The sequence below is a fragment of the Triticum urartu genome, chromosome 5 (assembly GCF_003073215.2).
Source record: "Triticum urartu cultivar G1812 chromosome 5, Tu2.1, whole genome shotgun sequence".
NCBI classification, from domain to species: Eukaryota; Viridiplantae; Streptophyta; class Magnoliopsida; order Poales; family Poaceae; genus Triticum; species Triticum urartu.
In genome coordinates, this window is record NC_053026.1 from 517,947,775 (window position 1) to 517,957,462 (window position 9,688).

Here is a 9,688-nt window from a genome sequence, read left to right on the forward strand (position 1 = left end):
CTTATGCATTTCAGCCTGATATGGTTATCACCTTTGATATTCGTCCGGAAGATGATATTGAAGGTAATACCGACATCTGGGTCGATGTGCAGACGCCTCCAGTTACACCAAAATGTTAAGTTTCTCAACCATATTTATGTCTTTGATATTGTTTATTCAAAAATAGTTGACAACTAATTTGTATTGTCAGCTTATTTCGGTGCAAGCAAACATGTCCAGCGCTTGGTAGACAGGACCTACTACTGTCCCGGGGCTGAACTAAACTGCGAGGAGCTAAGTCATTATGTTTCATGGCTTGAGGATCTTGATACCGTCAAGACAAATTTTCTTCCTGGACTTAGACATCTTAGTACTGAAAACGTGCGACCAATAGTGTTCGTCATGAACTACGGTCACATCTATTTAGGAAGGATGGTAAGATTTTTACTATTTGTCCTCATTGCATCTTTTCCATACATTATTTGTGAAGCTAAACTTCATTGCTAAGTATGTGACCATACGATGTTCTTCAACAGGGACTCCCGATGAATGTTGTGCCTTATGGGATCGAGACTAAAGGTACCATGAGTATTATTAGCTTACGGCCAAGATATCCTACATGTTACTTTAATGCATTCAAGATCAGCGATGAATGCTTAATAGTGCAAGACTGGACCAGATATGTGATGGGGGAGCGCAGACAAGTACTAGGGGGCAGCAAACAGATGTGCTACCCAAAATTAGGAGACAGGTTCATCTGCATGCTCCAACTTGATCAAGGAGGAGAGCTACACATGTTTTTTGTTGTTTTACCTAAGAGAGAGCAGCAGGAGTGATTAGCTAGAAATGAGTTTGAGGATGATGATGTGCTACACTATTACTATGATGATAAAATAGCTAGTGTTGGTGGTAATGACTGATGATTATTATTAGCTAGTGTTAGTGGTGATTAAATAAATATTGTTGGTGGTAATGATTATGATGATGATTAAATAGCTTGTGCTGGCGGATTAGATTCAAGTGGAGGCAACATGTGGTGCACATCGAAAGTACTACTAGTCCAAACTAGATCAAGTTTGGATTAGTAGTATACTTTTGACATGCACCACATATTGCCTCCACTTGAACCTAATCCACCTTCATTTGACACACTGTTATGGACATAATGATGTAAACCTCATAACTGGTATTGTACCAATATTTGTACGATGGCGCATAAATACACTAAAAAAAACTAGTAGCAATGGAAAGAAAACACGCTGCCAGTAGTTACATTAGCATCAGCGTGGGAGTGAACAAGCGCTGCAGCTATTTGTCCTAGCAGTAGCGCGTGCGGCACGCGTTACTGCTAAGCAATAGCTGTAGCGCCTTATTAGTAGCGCGCCTACCCGCGCTACTAGTGAGCACAAAACCAGCGCTACTGCTAGGGTTTTCCCTAGTAGTGCAAGTGCCCATAAATGTTCCCGCGTGGCGGTTAGTGCGTATAGGCCAGTGGCCAACTCAGATCAAATACCCAAACCCTTAGTGTATTGGGAGCTCACGGAGACGAGCACAGACTCACGATCATGTGACCCCGTCGCCCCGTCTCGAGGAAATACGGCAAGGGCTAGCCCATCCCACTCCGGAGCGGTCTGCCTTCCCGGCCGTGCCTCGTAATTATCTCGCAGGTGGTCTCTGGGCCCGCCCGACTTTCACAGGTATCTCTCGGGGGTACCCCTCGGGGTCGACCCGACTTCAACAGGGTTCTGAAGTAAAAGTCAAGGTAACCGTGTGTCCAAAACATCAAGGGGAAACCCCGAGGAATCACCTTCGATGGATTCCACTCGATGTGACCGTTAAGGCAAAGTTAGGAGGAATCGCCCTCAAGGTTCACACTTGAGGTGTTGCACGATAGATTCGTATCGGGAGTGGTGAAGGAGGAATCACCCTCGAAAGACCACGACCGATTAGACACACTACAAAGTTATCATCAGGAGTGGATTACGAGGTATCACCCTCGGCACTTGACAGTAGCTCGGTAGAGTCGAGCAACAGAAGGGGGTGTGATGTGATGTGATGTGTCGGGCTCTAGACGTCGATCACGTTGATCGAGTCATCGGCGATGAAGCAGGGGCAACATGGACAAGGTGAGGGATCACTGATGGATCACTAACCAACCTATACTAAGCAGTTTAGGATAAGCAGGTAAGGTACAAGAGCAGGTTACAAAAGCAGGATATGCATCAGAATAGGAGTAATCAATTACAGTAGCAAAATCTAATGCAAGCATGAGAGAGAATGGAATGGGCGATATCAGCATGAGCAAGGGGGGTTTACTTGCCTGGAAGCTCTGCTGAAAAGGAAGAAGGGTCGTCGGTGACATAGTCGATCACAGGGGCAGCGTCGGTCTCGGGGTTTACCGGAGAGAAGAGGGGGAAGAAATAGTAAATATCAAGCAAACATATGCATGACATGACAATAGGAACAACTAGGGGTGCTCTAATGCGGTGCTACACGATACCGACGAAGTGGGAAAACATCCGAGAATGTTTTCCCAGCGTTTGGCCTTTTCGGACAAATGAAACGGAGGGGGACGTTTCCATGTTCGCTATGCTAGGGGCATGCGAGAGACGAACGAGGGGCATATTCGGATTTGTCACATTTTTCCGAGCAACTTTCATATATAAATTATTATAATCCGAGTTACGGTTTATTTTCTATTCATTTTCAAAGATTTAATAATATTCTGGAATTTCCTATATTAAATTAATTCAAAAATTAGAATACCTAAACGGCTACGGGTACACACAGAAGTGTACCCAACAGTGCGCAAGAGGCTGACATGTAGGATCCTGGTCAACTGTCCAGTCAGCGTTGACTGGACTGTTGACTAGTCAAATGGGCCAAGGGGTCCACAAGTGAGTGTCTCAGATATCTAAATGGGTTTCTTTTTAAACCTAAATGCGTAATTAACAGCGGGTCGGGCCCGCTAGTCAGTGACACTAGAGGGTCTCATTAGTGGTTAATTAATTGGAGTTAACCGGCGGCTAACCCCGGCGTTAATCCGACATGGCGGAGGAGCTCCGGCCGGGCGTTTCCGGCGACAGGCGGAGCTGTGGTTGGCCTCGGCCGACGCAGCACGGCGAGGTGCACCAGACGGTGGCCATGTGGCTGCCGGAGGCGGGTTGTAGGGGCGCTGGCGTCGAGCGGAGCAACGCCGTGGCTCGGCCTCGCAGCGGGCGCACACGCAGCTCGATGGGCGCATGCGGGGGCGAGGTAGGATGCGGGCGGCGCGTGAGTAGACCATAACAGGCACGCCGATGGGCGCGGGCAGGCGCAACAATTTTATCTTCACCAAGCACCAATGAATATTTATTTTCAATGTACATCTACAACTTTTGTACAATTGAAACAAATTTGACATCTTTTTCTCCAGTGAGAAAATTATTATGAAGTGATGAACATTGTTTACAACACTTATAAGCATTTTCCGGGACCATGGAAACAATTTTCTGGGATCAAGAAATTCACCTAATGGCACAATATAATCAAGCAAAGTAGTAGTATCATCATAAGCATCATGCATAGAGGAAGTGGCATCATCAATTACTTGCGACATATTGGAATCAATAGCAGGTGTAGGTGTCGCAAGTTTACTCAAAACAGAAGGTGAATCAAGTGTAGAGCTAGATGTCAGTTCCTTACCTCCTGATGACCCACAAGTATAGGGGATCTATGGTAGTCCTTTCAATAAGTAAGAGTGTCGAACCCAACGAGGAGCAGAAGGAAATGATAAGCGGTTTTTAGTAAGGTATTCTCTGCAAGTACTGAAATAAGTGGTAACAGATAGGTTGGTGATAAGGTAAATTGTAACGGGCAACAAGTAACAAAAGTAAATAAGGTGCAGCAAGGTGGCCCAATCCTTTTTGTAGCAAAGGACAAGCCGGAAAAAACTCTTATAATAGGAAAAATGCTCCCGAGGACACATGGGAATATCGTCAAGCTAGTTTTCATCACGTTCATATGATTCGCGTTCGGTACTTTGATAATTTGATATGTGGGTGGACCGGTGCTTGGGTGCTGTTCTTACTTGAACAAGCATCCCACTTATGATTAACCTCTATTGCAAGCATCCGCAACTACAACAAAAGTATTAAAGTAAACCTAACCATAGCATGAAACAAGTGGATCCAAATCAGCCCCTTACAAAGCAACGCATAAACTAGGGTTTAAGCTTCTGTCACTCTAGCAACCCATCATCTACTTATTACTTCCCAATGCCTTCCTCTAGGCCCAAATAATGGTGAAGTGTTATGTAGTCGACGTTCACATAACACCACTAGAGGCTAGACAACATACATGTTATCAAAATATCAAACAAATACCAAATTCACATGACTACTAATAGCAAGACTTCTCCCTTGTCCTCAGGAACAAATGTAACTACTCACAAAGCATATTCATGTTCATAATCAGAGGGGTAATAATATGCATATAGGATCTGAACATATGATCTTCCACCAAATAAACCAACTAGCATCAACTACAAGGAGTAATCAACACTACTAGCAACCTACTAGCACCAATCCCGGACTTTGAGACAAGAATTGGATACAAGAGATGAACTAGGGTTTGGAGATGAGATGGTGCTGGTGAAGATGTTGATGGAGATTGTCCTCTCCCAATGAGAGGAGCGTTGGTGATGACGATGGTGATGATTTCCCCCTCCCGGAGGGAAGTATCCCCGGCTAAACAGCTCTGCCGGAGCTCTAGATTGGTTCCGCCAAGGTTCCACCTCGTGGCGGCGGAGTCTCGTCCCGAAAGGTTGCTTCTTATTTTTTTCTCATCGAAAGACTTCATATAGGAGAAGATGGACATCGGAGACCCACCAGGGGGCCCACGAGGTAGGGGGGCGCGCCCTAGGAGGGGGGGGCGCCCCCCTCCCTCGTGAGCAGGGTGTGGGCCCCCTGGACTTCATCTTTGGCGAGGATTTTTCTTTATTTATTTTAAGATATTCCGTGGAGTTTCAGGACTTTTGGAGTTGCGCAGAATAGGTCTCTAATATTTGCTCCTTTTCCAGCCCAGAATTCCAGTTGTCGGCATTCTCCCTCCTTATGTAAACCTTGTAAAATAAGAGAGAATAGCCATAAGTATTGTGACATAAAGTGAAATAACAGCCCATAATGCAATAAATATCGATATAAAAGCATGATGCAAAATGGACGCATCAACTCCCCCAAGCTTAGACCTCGCTTGTCCTCAAGCGAAAAGCCGATAACAATAAATATGTCCTTATGTTTAGAGGTAGAGGCGTCGATAAAAATAAAATACAGATATGAAGGCATCATGATTATTCTCATAACAGCAACATATATAGATTTTGTCATATGATTACTTATGTTCAAGAGATGATCTATTCACAATGCAAAAGTATGAATCATAAATCTTATTGGGCTCCAACAAACTATAACCTCAGTCATTGAAGCAATTGCAATTTATCATAACATCGGAAAGAGTCTATGTCAGAGCTTAAAAGCAAGTCCACATACTCAACTATCATCTAGTCCTTCATAATTGCTAACACTCACGCGATACTTGTGGTTATGGAGTTTTAGTCGGACACAGAGAAAGATAGGGGCTTATAGTTTTGCCCCACAACCTTTTACCTCAAGGGTAATGTCAACAATAATGGTCCATGCTCCCCTACATCCAATTAGATATATATATATCATGTTCTTTCCAACATGCTAAGCTTGCCAAAGGATAAAATGAAAAAGAAAAGGTGAAAATCACCATGACTCTTGCAAAAGGTAGAAGATAATAATACAAGATAGGCCCTTCGCAGAGGGAAGCAGAGGTTGCCATGCGCTTTTATGATTGGATGTACAAATCTCAGTGCGAAAGAACTTCACTTTATATTGCCCCTTGTGATATGAACCTTTATTATGCAGTCCGTCGCTTTTATTACATCCACATCACAAGATCGTATAAAGCTTATTTCTCCCACACCAATCAATCATACATATTTAGAGCAATTTTTATTGCTTTGCACCGATGACAACTTACTTGAAGGATCTTACTCAATCCATAGGTAGATATGGTGGACTCTCATGGCAAAACTGGTTTAAGGGTATTTGGAAACACAAGTAGTATCTCTACTTAGTGCTGAGAATTTGGCTAGCATGAGGGGGAAAGGCAAGCTCAACAAGTTAGAGGATCCATGAAAACATACTTTATCTCAGATATAAGAAAGACATAACTCATTATGTTGTCTTCCTTGTCCAACATCAACTCTTTAGCATGTCATATTTTAATGAGTGCTTCCAATCATAAAAGATGTCAATGATAATATATCTATATGTGAAAACCTCTCTTCCCTTATTACTTCCTATTAATTGCAACAATGACCAAAGCTATGTCTGCCAACTCCCAACAACTTTTAATCATCATACTCTTTCTATGTGAAGTCATTACTCTCAATAAGATCAATATGAACCTTTTGTTTCTTTTTATTCTTTTTATCTTTTCTTTTATTCACCCAAGATCATGGCAAAATAATCAGGCCCTTGACCCAACACTAATATTTATTATATATAGCTCACGGACTCGATTACAAAGAGAGATCATAAAGCAAAACTCAAAACTAGATCATGCCATAAACTTTATTCTACTAGATCAAGATACTACTAATAGGATCGAACTAAGAAAAACAGTAAAGATAGGAGTTGTGATTGTGATACGATACCGGGGCACCTCCCCCAAGCTTGGCAGTTGCCAAGGGGAGTGCCCATACCCATGTGATTATGTCTCCTTCTTTGTTGTTGGTGTAACATTCATGGCGATGATTCCCCTCAAGATACAGTTCTCCTCCTCGAGTTTATTGACTTGCTTCTTGAGGTCCATTATTTCTTTACGAAGCTTTCCTGTGACGGCTAAAGCTCCTTGCACCCAAGGGTGTTGCATAGCTGAGGGAGAACAAGAGACACTCCTCCTCATATTTTCATAAGAAAGAAATCTAACATTGGAAGGGATAACCGAGTTTGGAATAGCTGAGCTCTGTAGTTCCCCCATCGTGAACCCAGCTCGGAAGTGAGAGGTGACTTCTTGATCCTCCATGGCATCTACCCTCATCAGGTCAGCCTCCATCTCTTCCTCCGTTGCTGACCCAAAGTGGTCAGCGTTGCTGTTTGCCCTTGGTTCCGGTGCCGGATTAGATACCCGGCTCTCCCCGACTGACTCTTGAGAAGACATCTTGCTCTAATCTGTAGCAGCAACAGCTCGAAACAAAAATAGCGGATATTTGCGTGATACGGGAGTCAAAGCCTTCGGGAGGATATATAATGAATTTTTACCAACCAAAATACGTGTCGTGCAAGAAAACAGAGTCCGGAGGGCACACGAGGTGCTCACGAGGTAGGGGGGCGCGCCCAGAGGGGTAGGGCACGCCCACCACCCTCGTGGGGCCCTCGTGTCCTTCCCGGACTGCTACTTATTTTTCTATTTTTCTAAATATTCCAAAACGGAGAAATATTGCCTTAGAAATTGTTTTGGAGTCGGTTTACTTACCGTACCACATACCTATTCCTTTTCGGGGTCTGAAACGTTCTGGAAAGTGTCTCCTATGTATTCCTCCGGGGTTACGGTTTCAATAATATTGGTTTCAACATTTATGGGATTACCTGAGATATAATGTTTGATTCTTTGACCGTTTACCACCTTCGGATTTGTGCCTTCAAAGTTGTTGATTTTTATGGCACCGGAACGATAGATCTCTTCGATAACATAGGGGCCTTCCCATTCAGAGAGAAGTTTTCCTGCAAAAAATCTTAAACGAGAGTTGTATAGAAATACATAATCACCTACATTAAACTCACGCTTTTGTATCCTTTTGTCATGCCACCTTTTAACTTTTTCTTTAAACAACTTGGCATTTTCATAAGCTTGGGTTCTCCATTCATCGAGTGAGCTAATATCAAATAACCTCTTCTCACCGGCAAGTTTGAAATCATAGTTGAGCTCTTTAATAGCCCAATATGCCTTATGTTCTAGTTCGAGAGGTAAGTGACATGCTTTTGCATAAACCATTTTATATGGAGACATACCCATAGGATTTTTGTATGCAGTTCTGTAAGCCCATAATGCATCATCAAGTTTCTTAGACCAATTCTTTCTAGACCTATTAACAGTCTTTTGCAAAATTAATTTGAGCTCTCTATTGCTCAATTCTACTTGACCACTAGACTGCGGGTGTTAAGGAGATGCAATTCTATGAATAAAATGTGAACCACCATCAGTCATTAAATATCTAGGGACTCCAAACCTCGGAAAAATAACTTCTTTAAGCATTTTAATAGAAGTGTTATGATCAGCACTACTAGTTGGAATAGCTTCTACCCACTTAGTAACGTAATCAACAACGACTAGAATATGTGTGTATCCATTAGGGGCAGGAAAAGGTCCCATATAATCAAAGCCCCAGACATCAAACGGTTCAATAACAAGAGAATAATTCATAGGCATTTCTTGACATCTACTAATATTACCAATTCTTTGACATTCATCACAAGACAAGACAAACTTACGGGCATCCTTGAAAAGAGTAGGCCAATAAAAACAAGATTGCAATACCTTATGTGCAGTTCTGTCTCCAGCGTGGTGTCCTCCATAAGCTTCGGAGTGACACTTGCATAGGATCTGTTCCTGTTCATGCTCAGGTACACAACGTCTAATAACACCATCTACTCTTTCTTTATAAAGATGTGGGTCATCCCAAAAGTAATGTCTCAAGTCATAGAAGAACTTTTTCTTCTGTTGGTATGTGAAGCTAGGTGGTATAAACTTAGCAACAATATAATTAGCATAATCAGCATACCAAGGAGTACTACGAGAAGTACTTATAACATTTAATTGTTCATCAGGAAAGCTATCATTAATAGGTAGTGGGTCGTCAAGAACATTCTCTAACCTAGACAAGTTGTCTGCTACGGGGTTCTCAGCTCCTTTTCTATCAACAATATGCAAATCAAATTCTTGCAGCAAGAGAACCCACCTAATAAGTCTAGGTTTAGCATCTTTCTTTTCCATAAGATATTTAATAGCAGCATGATCAGTGTGAATAGTTACTTTAGAATCAACAATATAAGGTCTGAACTTATCACAAGCAAATACAACTACTAAAAGCTCTTTTTCAGTAGTAGCATAATTTCTTTGAGCATTGTCTAGAGTCTTACTAGCATAATGGATACCATTTAATTTCTTATCAACTCTTTGCCCTAGAACAACACCTACAGCATAATCGCTAGCATCACACATAATTTCAAAGGGTAAATTCCAATCAGGTGGCTGAACAACAGGTGCAGAGACTAACGCTTTCTTAAGTATTTCAAATGATTCTACACAGTCATCATCAAAGACAAATGGTATATCTTATTGCAATAAATTAGTCAGAGGCCGAGAAATTTTTGAGAAGTCCTTAATGAACCTCCTATAAAATCCAGCGTGACCAAGGAAACTTCTTATACCTTTGACGTCCTTGGGACATGGCATCTTTTCAATAGCATCAACTTTGGCTTTATCAACTTCAATACCTCTTTCGGAAACTTTGTGCCCCAAAACAATACCTTCATTAACCATAAAGTGACACTTTTCCCAATTCAAGACAAGATTAGTTTCTTCACCGTTGGGGAACGTAGCAGAAATTCAAAATTTTCTACGCATCACCAAGATCAAT